We start from the raw sequence: 13,868 nt of genomic DNA, 5'->3' as shown, positions 1-13,868 counted from the left end.
CACAGAGGAAATTAAAGTAGAATCCAGACAATCTTTACAATTAAATGAAAATATCAGTACAAAATATTGGATTCTATGGGACACAATGAGAGCAATCTTACAAGGGAAATTCATAGCAGTAAGTGCTCGTACTAGGACAACAGACTGAGCTCAAGCAAACAACTTGAAAATCGTGTGTATGCAGAGGCATTCTGGGTCAATTTTTCTTCTTGGCTTTACTTCTGAGGACAGTTGCAACTTAGAAATGGAGGCTGAGCATTTAAGTGGCAGATTATTGACAATTGATTCCATAATGAACAAAGTTAGAGATATTAAAAATAAATTTAAAAATGAAGATCTTACTGATGAGCTAAACTAAATAAAGCTAACAAAGTCTCTGCAGATAGAACAGATAACTCAGGAACTGTTAATCGAATTATGATGATGGTGAATAATCCAGAGGACTGGTTAAATTTCTTACTCAAACTAGAGAAAAACAAGTGTCCCCCTAAATGATGCTCTTTTAAATAAACTGATTGGTCATTACAGTCAAGCAATTGAAGCACTTTCTCCAGATAAATATGGCCAAAATGAGAGTTTTGCCCAAATTCAAGTGAGATTTGCTGAATTAAAAGCTATTCAAGAGCCAGATGATGCACGTGACTACTTTCAAATTTCCAGAGCAAACTGCAAGATATTTGTTTTTGTGCATATATCTTTTGCTCAATTTGAACTGTCTCAAGGTAATTTCAAGAAAAGTAAACTTTTCCATAAAGCTGTAGATTGTGGAGCAGTACCACTAGAAATGCTAGAAATTGCACGGCATAATTTAGACCCCCCAAAAAAGCAGCTACTTTCAGAGGGGAAAAGAAGAGTTTAATCAGTATCTACAGTATTAACTTCCCAAGAATCATTCTCTAGTTCACCTGGACATTTACAAAATAGAAGCATCAGTTGTGATTCCAGAGGGCCAGCCACTAAAACCAGGCTTTTATATGGCAAGAATATACCACCACAAGATGCAGAAGTAGGTCATCAATATCCCTTGAAAGAAACTAACAAAATTACATGGTCCTGCCCATTTGGAAGAGTCCCAGTTATCCTTCTAAATAGCCCAGATTATCAAGTGAAGACAGATGGGTCAGTTATGCCAAGTTTTGCAAAAAGGCAGATCTCTGGATCAGAATGTCAAGATTTGATTATGCCTACATCTAAACCAAGTGCAAATAATTCCTGTAAATTGAGAACTTTAAAGTCTGTTCAGAATATCCATTCAAAGGAATCTTATATCAGATGGAAAGAGTTTTGAACTTAATATTGATTCAGTAACTCTGAAAAATAAAGCTGAATCAAGGCTTGTAACTAAATTAGAATGTGCAGCAGCAGAAACAATACTTATTTCTGCAGAAACCAAGGAGCATCAAGAACCAAAGATTCCAGAAAGTACCCAGAAACAGTGGCAACCTAAGAGAAAGTCAGAATGTGTGACCCAGAATCCTGCTATACTTTCAAATCAGTGGCATATGCAAGCCAAAACCCCAAAGGTTGATACAGAGCAGAAACATACCACTGTTGAGCAAGCTGTCTTTTCAGTTTTGAAGAAGTCACCACCCTTATCAGTGCCTAAATGGATTGATCCAAAATCTGTTTGTCACACACAAAGTAACAATACCTTAGATGATTACATGTGCTGCTTTAGAACTCCAGTTGTCAAGAACGACTTTCCCTCAGCCTGTCCATCATCAACACCTTACAGTGAATTTGCCTGTCTCCAGCAGCAACAGCAGCAAGTTCCAGTTGCTCCTCTGCAGAACCTACAGACTGCAGGATCCTCAAATGAATGCATTTCAGTTAAAGGAAGAATTTATTCCATATTAAGGCAGATAGGAAGTGGAAGTTCAAGTAAGGTATTTTAGGTGTTGAATGAGAAGAAACAGACTATGCTATGAAATAAGTGAACTTAGAAGAAGCAGATAACAAGTCTTTTGAAAGTTATCAGAATGAATTAACTTATTTGAATAAACTACAACAACACAGTGATAAGATCATCCAACTTTATGATTATGAAATCACAGATCAGTATATCTACACAGTAATGGAATGTGGGAATATTGACCTTAATAGTTGGCTTAAGAAAAAATGTCTGTCAATCCATGGGAATGCAAGAGTTACAGGAAAAATATGTTGGAGGCAGTACACACAATACTTCAACATGGCTTTGTTAATAGTGATCTGAAGCCTGCTAACTTCTTAATAATTGATGGAATGCTAAAGCTAATTGATTTTGGGATTGCAAACCAAATACACCAGATACAAGCATCATTAAAGGTTCTCAGGTTAGTACAGTTAATTACATGCCCCCAGAAGCAATCAAAGACATGTTTTCCTTGAGAGAAAATGGGAAGTCCAAGTCCAAGATAAGCCCCAAAAGTAATGTTTGGTCCTTAGGATACATTTTGTATTATATGACTTATGGGAAAACACCATTTCAACATATAATTAATCTGATTTCTAAGCTACATACTACAGTTGACCCTAATCATTAAATTGAATTTCCTGATATTCCAGAGAAGGATCTTCAAGATGTACTAAAGTGTTGCTTAGTAAGGGAGCCTAAACAGACGATATCTATTCCTGAGCTCCTGGCACATCTTTATATTCAAATTTAGACTCATCCAGGTATCCAAATGGCTAAGGAAACCACTGATTAATTGAAACATGTTTTAGGCCAACTGGTTGGTCTGAATTCTCCCAACCCCACTTTAAAAGTTGCTAAAACTTTAAATGCATGCTATAGTAGTGATGAAAGTCAGGATTCTTCATCCAAGACTTTTGAAAAAAATGGGAAAAAATGATACACAGGTACTCATATACTGTCGAATAACACTATAAAATATATGGGATTGTTATACTCTTGATTATCTGTGGAAATCTACTCGTGAAAACAACTTCAATTCAGAAACATTACCAGCAAAAAATGAAGTAATTATCCTCAAAAGAAAAGTAAAAATAACAACCATGAATTGTACTGTGTACATTAAATTATAAAATTGTTTTCTGTTTTGTGCTTTCCTGTAAAGCTCCTTGATTTGATAGCATTCACACTTGGAAGAGTGGGTGGGCAACTGAAATATATTTTGGAGTACTATGTAAATAAAGCTTTGTAGCATAAACTAATACAGAAAAAAAAAACAACTGATGCTGAATCTCAAACTTCTAGAAAAAAAAAGAGCAGGAAAAAAGGGAGGATATTGTAAAGATCAGGGCAGAAATCAATGCAACGGAGACTAAGAGAATGACACAAAAAATCAATGGAGCAAAAAGTTGGTTGTTCAAAAGAATAAATAAAATTAACAAACCCTTAACCGACCTTATCTAAAAAAAAAGAAGGAAACCCACATAATTGACAGTGTGAAATAGGAAGAAAAGAGCTAACGGTGTAGGGTAAGTGGGAAGGGTAGGGGAAAGGGAATAAGGGAAAAGAAAAACATATGAGAAAATGAAAAAATGGAAATAAAGTGTTTGTAAATGGGGAGGGGAGGAGAGGTTGAAGGGAGGGCACAGACAAGGGGAAAAATATGAGACTCAAGACCTGTCGTGTAAAGGTACAAGATCCCAATGATGAATGTAACTGTACTGTATATCTAAAATGTATCAATAAACTCAATGAGAAAAAAAGAAAATAAACACCAAATCCATACAATTAAAAATATAAAGGCTGAAATTACATCAAACCCAGTAGAAATCCAGAGAATGATCAATACCTACTTTGAGAACCTATATGTCATTAAGATACATAGAACAAAGAAGAAATGGACCAATTCTTAGATACATATGAATTACCAAAGTTGAATGAAGACCTAAAAATTCTAAATAGCCTAATATCAACAAAATTGAAAGCATAGTTAGAAATTTACCAACTAAGAAAAGCCTGGGCTCTGATGTCTTCACTGCTGAAATGTACAAGACAGTTATAGAAGAACTATAGCCACCATTGTTTAAATTCTTCAATGAGATTGAAAGGGAAGCACTACTCACAAAATGCATTCCTAGAAGCAAGTATCAATTTGATCCCCAAAGCAGAGAAAGACACAACCAAAAGTGAGAACTATAGGAAAATCTCACTAATGAACATAGATACAAAATCCTTAAAAATATATTGACAAATAGAATGTAGAAGATTATCAAGAAGATCATTCACTCTGACAAAGTTGGATTCATCCTAGTGATGCAGGGATGGTTCAACATATGCAAAGGAATAAATGTAATACACTATATTAATGGTGGTAAGGACAAACCATATGATCATTTTAATAAATGCAGAAAAAGCATTAGACAAAACCCAACATGCATTCATGCTAAAACCCTACAAAATAATGAAATAGACAGTCTCTACCTTAACCTGATAAAAGCCATCTATGAAAATCCAAGAGCCAATATCATGCTAAGTGTTCAAAAAATGAAATCTCTCAGTCTAAAATGAGGAACAAGACAAGGATGTCTACTAGCATGACTCCTGTTTAAATAATTTTGGAAACATTAGCCACAGCCATCAGAAGAAGCAAAGAAATAATGTGAATAAATATAGGAAATGAAGAAGTCAAATTGTCATTATTTGCAAATGACATGATATTCTATATAGAATACCCCCAAAACTCCATCGTAAGTCTTCTAGTCTTAATGACCAAATTTAGCAGAGTAGCAGGATACAAGGGCAATAAAAAAACATCAATATCTTTCCTGTACACAAGCAATAGACTCACTTAAAAAGGAATTGAAGAAACAACTCCCATCACAATAGCATCCAACAAAATAGCATCCAAGGAATCAGCCTAATGATATAAATCAAAGACCCCTAATATGAAAACTATAGCATTCTGAAAAAAGGAGATCAAAAAGGATACAAGAAAAAGGAAGGACATCCCCTGCTTCTGGGGAGGAAGAACCAATATAATGACAATGACCATACTCCCAAAACTGATATATGTATTCAATGCCATTTCCATTTAAATTCCAAGAGCTTACTTAACAGATCTTGAGGAAACAAACCCAAAACTCATTTGGATCAAGAAGAGACCTAGAAGAGCAAAATCAGTTCTAGGTATCAAAGACAAGGTGGAAAGTACCACAGTCCCAATCTGAAATGATCCTACAATGCTACTGTGATAAAACCAGCATGGTACTGAAAAAGAAACACCTCCAGATGTACTCAGACACATTATCTTTTACAAAGGAGCCAAATACCCTCACTGGAGGAAAGCTAGCCTATTTAATAAGTGGTGCTGGAAAAACTGGGCTTCAACTTGCCAAACATTAAAAATAGAACTATATCTCTCACCATTTAAAGTAAAATAAAAATGGATTAAAGATCTAGCTATTAAAATAGAAACACTAAACCAGCTGGAAGAGAGATTAAATAGAACTATCGAAGACATTGGTGTAGGAAAAGCTTTCATGTATAATACCTCATTTGCACATGAACTAGCACAAAGAAACAACAATTGGGGTCTCTTCTTATTAAAAATCTTCTGCAGAGGAAGAGGACCCACCATCAGTGTGAAGAGACAACCCACAATGTGGGAGAAATTCTTTACTAGCTGTTTCTCAGAGAAGGGTCTACTGTCTAAAATATATAAAGAACTTAAAAAAATCAGACCTCCCAAATTTAAAGATCCAGTCCAAAAATGGACATCTGAAATGAAAAGACACTTATTAGAAAAATAATTAGGAAAAGCAAGTAAAAATAGGAAAAAATGTTCAACATCACTGGTCATTTGAGAGATGAAAATGAAAACAATGCTGAGATTTCACCTCACCCCAGAAAGAATTGCTGCTGTCATGAAATCAATCAGTGACAAATGCTGGTGGGGCTGTGGGGAAAAAGGAACCCTGCTCAACTGTTGGGAGTGTAGACTGGTGCAACCACTGTGAAAATCAGTGTGGACATGCTTCACATTATTAGGATTTGAGGTCCCATTTGAACCAGCTCTTCCCTTTATGTATCTTCCCAAAGTAATTAAAACAATCATAACACAGTGATATATGTGCACCTATTTTCATATTGGCAGTTTCTAATAGTGAAAAATTGGAAACAGCACAATTTCCCATCAACTGGAGACTGTATAAAGAAAATGTGGGTATTTTTTAATAAAATAGAGTACTACTCAGCCATAAAAATGAGAAATTAGGGACATTTATAGCTAAATGGATGCACATTGAAGCAATACTCTTAAGTGAAATAAATAAAACAGACGTGTAAATTCCATATAGTTTCTCTGGTGTGAGAATTTGAAAATGTAAGTAAGGATCAAAATGTATAATAGATAATGTGAAATGGTAAGAAAAGGTGCAAGGGGTAGGGGAAGTGGGAGGGATAGTGAAAAAATAAAGAAGGGAATGGAATTTTCATGAGAAAATGAAAAAGTGGAAACAAAGTCTGTAAATGGGATTGGAGAGGTTGAAGGGAGGACAGGGAAATGGGGAAAAATAAGAATCAAAATATAGTATGTAAAGGTACAAATTTCAAATGTTGAAAGTTACTATATTATGTACCTAAAATGTAACAATGAAATTAATGTTTAAAAATTGCTTAATGTGAGCATCCTTCTCATTTCACATTTTAGAAAAAGAAAGGCTTTTTTTTCTTTACATTTTAGTATAGATTTTTGGGTTTCTCATGTATAACTTTAATTATATTGAGTACCATTATGCAGTAATAATTTGCTGATGATTTTATTATTTAGTATTAATTTTTATTTTTAAATTGATATTTATAAAGGTAATTTGTCTATATTTAGGCATTTTATTTTATACTTACCTAGCTTTGCATCCGGGTGATAGAGCTTATACAATGAGTTTGAAAGCATTCCTTTATTTTCTCTTTCATGGAATAGTTAGAGGAGTACTAGTGTTAGTTCTTCAATATCTTGTAATGGTCAGTAGTGCATCACTATGGTCCTGGAATTTTCTTTTTTGGAAATGTTTTATTATTTTAAAACCTGACTTATGATTATTGACCCACATAGTTTGATTATGTACTCTGTTTAATATTTGTAAGTTTTGTTTATCCAGAAATTTGTCATTTCTTCTAAATTTTACACTTTACTGAAATACACAATCTGAAAGTACTCTTTGATTATTCACTGTTTTTCAATGATCTGCTATAATATATCCCTTTTTAAATGTAACTTTTAAATTTTTGACTTTTATCTCTTTTGGTTAATATTAAGTTTTACCAATTTCATTTTTATTTTCAAACAAGCAAATTTATTTTAGGGATAATTTTTATTATTCTTTAAGATTCAGCTTCATTAATTTTAACTTTGAACTTTTTAACTATTTGTTTTGGGTTCGATTGGTTGCAGTTCTTCTAAGACTTTGAGAGGCAACACATCTCCTTCCTCTCTAAATTTTAATGTATCAGTCATAGTTTTACACTTTAATTTACTCACTGTTCCTGTATCCCATGGATAATGCTATGTCATTTTTTTCTAATTGCAATTGATTCTAGAAAGGTTTTAATTTCTCCCTCAATTTTTGGTGATACACTATTGGTTCAGAAGTGTATTTTTCTAGTCCCGTATGTTAATTCAGCTTCTGTTGTTTCTCTTGATGTTTAAATTTAATTTCAGTTCACTGTGATTTCATGACAATAATTGTTTCAATTTTTGTATTTACAAATATTTGAATTATGGCCTGAAGCATGAACTTTTTTTCTCTCATTGAGTTTATTTGTATATTTTAGCTATACAGTACAGTTACATTCATTATTGGGATCTTGTACCTTTACATGACAGGTCTTGGTTCTCATATTTTCGCCTTGTCCCTGCTCTCCCTTCACCCCTTCCTCCCCTCCCCATTTACGAACACTTTATTTCCATTTTATCATTTTCTCCTATTTTTTCTTTTCCCTTATTCCCTTTCCTCTACCCTTCCCACTTTCCCTACACCTTTAGCTCTTTTCTTCCTATTTCACACGGTCAATTATACATTAGGATCTTATGTACTATTATACTTTATTCACACCAGAGAAACTATTTGGCATTTACACATGTGTGACTTATTTATTTCACTTCGAATTATATCCTCAATATGTATCCATTTTCCTATGAATGAATCTAATTTCTCATTCTTTACATGAACTATTTTTTGCAAAGTTTCATAAGCTACTGAAAGAAATATGTGTTCTGCTTTGCTTGAATGAAAGCTTCAATGATGATCGTTATGTCCATGTGATTTATAGTTTATTTTAACTCTGAAGTTTCTTTATTAATTCTTTGTAAGGATGACTTATCTATTCATATTACTGATATACTGAATTCATTCAAGTGTTATTTTAGGGTGTGTCTGTTCCTTTATGGCAAGTAATGCTTTATGAAATTAGATCCACTGCTGTTTGGGTTAGAACTGATATCTATTTTTGGATGATTGTTCCTTCTACCAATATATAGAGCTTTTTTGTCTGTTATTACTAATTTTGTCATAAAATCAGATATGGGAATGGCTGTTATTAATTATTTTTGTATTACATTTCATAGACTAACATTTTCCACCATTTTGCATTCAGTCTGTGTACATATTTGCCATTAAGGTGTGTTTCTTATCGGCAACCTTCCTCAGGAATTTGTTTTTTAATCGAATCCACCAGTCTTTGTCTTTTACATGGTGAACTAACGTTAACATTTACATTGGTAGTTCTTATTGAAAGGTATCTACAAATTCATATCATTTTGTTCATTTCTGGAATTTTATTTGTTCCTAATATTCATTTACTGGTCAAATACTTTTTGTAGGTGTTCTATAAGTATCTTCTGCATCTCTGGCTTAAAGGTTATGAATTTATTTAGTTTTTGCTTCACTTGGCAGGTAAATATGTCTCTTGAAATTCTGAACAGCTTTGATGGATATAGTGATCCAAGTAAGAAATTATTACATAGTAATGATCAGAATACCTTATCCCATTTCCTCCTTGTGCATAGGAATTCTATGGAAAGAAACTGTTACCAACATAATTTTGCCTTAAATATAATATGCAGTGATTTTTATCTAGATTTAAATATTCTTTATTATGTATGATTTGAATTTTAACTAAATATGTTATTTGTAGGTTACTTTCTGGTTATATTTATTTGGTGTTACACATGGCTCCTGAACCTGGATATGCCTATTTTTCTCAAGATTGGGAAATTTCTCTGCAATTACTACACTGAATAGATTTTCTGCATTTTTACTCTGCATTTCTGAAACCTCTCATATGTCCACAGATTCATAATTTTGTTATTTTAATTATGTCTTAGAAGTTTTGTATATATAATTCATAATTTCTTTTTATGCTTTATTACTCTCTGAATGAGATAACATCTATCTCATTGTCCAATTTGTCTTCTGCTTCCTGTAATCAATGGGAGTATCTTTACTGTGAGATTTATTTTGACTTACTGATTTTTTCTTTTTCAAGATATCTGTTTTTTTTTCCAGAATATTTCCCCCTTAGTGAATACTCTTGCATAACCTGCATTGTCTTCTGTATTTCATTCAACTGTTTTTCTTCATTTTAGAGTTTATTGATCATTTTATAATCATAGTTTTGAATTATTTCTTTAACATATCATCCTCTTTAATATATTTGTGATCAATTGCTATGGAAAAACTAACTCTGAGTGAATATATATATTGCCTTACTTTATTCTTATTTTTTCTGCTTCTACAAATATTTTGGCATTAAATTATATTGCCATTTATTCGAGTGAATTCTTGGACAGCAGGCTTCTCTTGGCAATGTACCCTCAGATTTTAGTGTTTTGTAGTATTGGGTTTAGTTTTACATGGATTTTGTGGTGTAGCTTTTCCTGTGGCATCTTCATCTATGACAAATTGCATATTATATCAGAGTTGAATGAATGAACTAATTTATCTGTTAATTTTGCAAGAGTGTCATACCTCTGGTAGTTAAGACTGGTAAGAATTAATTACCTTACTATATTAAATGGAACTTCTGCTTATCCTTTTCAAATTTTGTCAACACAATATTATTTGAAATGTTATAAACACAAACTACTGTGTTACTTCATACATACAGTGTCTAAAAATTGGCTGTTGTTGCTATGGTCTTAAATGTTCAGAAAACCAGATTTATGTATTCTAGCCATGCCTGCATGGAGCCATATTGCTGGCTGGATGATCTGAATTTCCAAATTGTTTAGTTTGAAATATCCACCAAGATTCAAGTGAGATTTTCTATATGGTTTAAGGTACATTTTATTTCAACAGAGCTAGAGGTGTAGCTCATCAGTATGATGCCGACTCGGCATGTTTCTAGTAGTAAGAACTATTTCCAGCACTGATCATAAAGAAGACAAGAAGAAAAACTAGCAACCTTCACATACATGCAAAGCATATCTAGCCATAAGAGAAAACAATTTTTTTGCAATCATAGCCACAACATCAATAATAATAAAAATAGGACAACATATTTCATAATAAGATAAAATGTTACCAATTTAAAAAAAGCTTATCATAACCAACAAATAGAAGTAAAGTAGAAAAAGAAGGGAAGAGAGTACGTAAACATTTCTAAATTAGGAACTAGAAGACAGTGAAATAAAATTCAATTAAAGGAGAGTACACAAAAATCAGAAAAAGATAAGTTAAATATTTTAATAACAGTAAGAAATAAAAAATAAAAAAGGAAAAATACAGATGATAGGAGATTAGAGAAATTAAACAGTTAAATGATAAGCTGAGCAAAAACAAAATAACAAGCAAAAATATTCATAATTTCCTCCTGGCTATGATATTTGGTTTGGAGAAACATTGTCTTCCAGCTATGGGATGGATACTGAAAATCTACAATCACGTTTTGCTTTATCTGTTTGTGTCAAATTGATGAAGACCGTTTATGCTACACTGCATGTGTTTTCACTGTGCAATTTACAATACTATTGCTTGAAACTTGAATGGCATTTTGGGGGAAGATTTCCCCTATGGGCACCTGGCAAGGAAATTGAGAGTAGCTGCCAGGAGACTGTAGGTGGACCAAAATTATTTGTGTCTGGAATATGCAAGAAAGAATCAAGTGCATATTCGTTTCATCTCTTTGTTCCTGATGCTTTACAAAAGGTGGTTATCTTTAACTTGTTAAGCATTGTCATATTCATAGTTGTAGCCTACATACTGTATTTTAATAATATTAAAAACTTACTATCTACCCTGCTAGTATAGAAAATAAACAGCAGTTAGTACTACTTATGATGTAATCACCACACTTTCTTACAAAACTAAAATTATAACATGTAGTAAATTGTGATACATGGGTAGAAAAGAACAGATACTGACAAAGGATAGAGCATTTTTTATAAAAAATAAAATATATTTAATTATACTGTGTTCAAAAATATTATTTGTTCAAAAATGACTTATGCAACTTAATAAATAAATTTTTTACCTGGAATATACTACCACAGATTTCAGATTAGAAAAATTGCATGTAAACAACCAATAAATATGATAATGTGATAAAAATCCCAGAGAGTGATGGTGGAAATTAATTGAATATCTGGTAAATTGTGATAACATCATCTTATTTTACTTACCTTTATTCATAGACTTTGTCATGTTGTGCTGCAGTTTTTCAAAGTAAAAGCAGAAAGATATATTCCCAAGCCATTTGTCTGTAGCTCTTTTAATTTGTCATGGATTAAGCAATGGCAGCAAAGACCATGTGTTGCCAGTTGCAGGGCTAGATTTCAAGATGGATTTTATATTTCCATTTGTAGTTTTGTGCTTCAATCTTGCCCCTGATCCCAAGGACAGTGAACCTGCTAGACTCGAATAAGTGGTACACCGAGCATAATAAAGTTCAGTCAAAGTTGACCAACAGACAGATGAACTCAAGGCATATTAGAAAGCCTAAAGAAGATTATCAGAACCTAGCTCACATCTAGTAGACTTCAGAAATCAGTACAATTAACTCTAATGTTGTTTTCCCTTGAAATGTATGATTGTGACAACAGTTAATTGATGAATTAGATTAAATACCCACAAAGACTCCATTCACAACATGCAGGTTCATGATCACAGTTTCCTTCAACTGTATCACTTCTCCAGGGCCCTGCCAATGCATTTGGACTACTTTAGCTAAAATGCTCTTCCCTAGTGCCATATCTGAGAATTTACACAACGGTTTCAGTTTCTTTCTCCTCTTCTCATGCATATTTATTAATAAAATTGAGATACAGGTAGGTTATTTATGTGTGTGCTATTAAAGATGTAATTAATTTGAGAAAATAAATCACACCAAGAATGCTTAAGTAATTATTAATGAAGTTTGAGGAAAGTGTGAGTTTCACAGTTGGCTGTGATGCTAAAAGAAAATTCTGTTATTTTCTTAGAATGTTTTGACATTGTCATAGAAATGAATTATTTCAGTGAATCTTAGTGTCATTAATCATAAGACTAATGGTAATTTAAAAAATTTGTTTAATTATTATGCCAACATGTTATCAAGTCATATATCAGAAAACCCTACTGCAATGATAACATTTTTTCATGAAAATTACTGTAAAAAATATTTAAACAGCAAGCAATAACATTTATGCACATGCTGATAAATCAAGTAAAATGTAATATAAGCAAATTCAATTTTCTTAGGCAATTGAGTGATTAGAGGAAGATTATTTTCCTTTGCTAGTACAATAGTGAAGAGAACAGAGAAGGCTGTGTCACTTTAGGTAACAACATTTTGTGTTAGGGAAATTTTTTTTTTCAGATGAGGAATTATTTGTTCCATCCAGAGTTTCAAGAAGGATCATATTGGAATGAAATTCTTTCTAGCTGAAAATATTCTGAGACAAATATCTCCAGTGAAACTTCAGCTTCACTCCACAACTCCATCCTCACCCTGTCATAGGCTGTTTGCTTAGTCTCTACTTTTTTTTTGGTTTTTTTTGTTTTTTTTTGGTTTTTTGAGGCAGGGTCTCACTATGTAGTTGAGACTGAACTGGAACTCACTATGTAGCCCTTGCTGGTCTGCAACTCACAGTAATCCTCCTGCCTCAGCCTCACGAGTGCTGAGATTATAGGCATGTGCTACCACACTCAGACTGCATAGTTTCTACTTTGAAAAAAACACTGCCTACACTCAAATTCTTCTTTGAATTCCTGATAGAAGCTTAGTTTTTCATTCTGCATACGTGAAAGACCAACATCAAGTTGATAATTTGGTCACCAGACAAAGTCGAAGGAGGTCTTCCCAAAAGAAATAAAGATATCAAATCTCCCTCATCCATGGAGTAAATTCTTAACTAGTCACTGAAAAATATTTCAGAATGTGTTGATGAGAGACATAGGTGAGTGTATTAAGCAGAATTAAAGAAATACGCAGTAAAAAAAGACAGCTAGGCCTTTACAGATGAAGCAAATTACCATCTAGAGATAGAGATATTTATGCATTTTGGAGTCAAATTCTGCAGAATTGGTGAATCTATAGAAACAGCAGGCTCAAATTACTGGTGAAAATAAATGGCCTATTTTAGAGCAGAAAGATAGGGAAGGGTCCATATAACAGGCTGCTTTATCTTGAAAGAGGTTTAAGAATTATTTTGGATTGAACTTCCTGGAAAGAGAGACAATTTTAACCTTGAGTAACATTGTGCCCTGGAGCTGCAGCCTTATTGAAAATACCATCCAAAACTACAATTTTTGTATTTTGCTACTTTTCTTTATTTATACTATCCTACCTCAATTGTGTCAAGGACTTTAGTGAAAGCTATAAACGATCCCCTTTGAGACATGATACAATGGCTTCTGAGTGAATTGTTGGATTGAAAAGAGGAGAAAAATTCTAGATAAAGTATTCCTTATATGCTGCATACCTTAAGAGATTTTTATAA

At 32.9% G+C, this 13,868-nt stretch overlaps 1 pseudogene; it reads left to right on the top strand.

Moving 5' to 3' along the window:
• The first annotated feature begins 244 nt into the window (after positions 1 to 244).
• On the top strand, positions 245 to 2,834 carry LOC104854360 (annotated as a pseudogene).
• Positions 2,835 to 13,868: the final 11,034 nt, after the last annotated feature.

This window comes from Fukomys damarensis, unplaced genomic scaffold (genome assembly GCF_012274545.1).
Source record: "Fukomys damarensis isolate Sample0158 unplaced genomic scaffold, DMR_v1.0_HiC HiC_scaffold_39, whole genome shotgun sequence".
NCBI lineage: Eukaryota > Metazoa > Chordata > Mammalia > Rodentia > Bathyergidae > Fukomys > Fukomys damarensis.
Note: the sequence above shows the minus strand (reverse complement) of the source record. Positions and strands in the feature narration are given on the sequence as shown.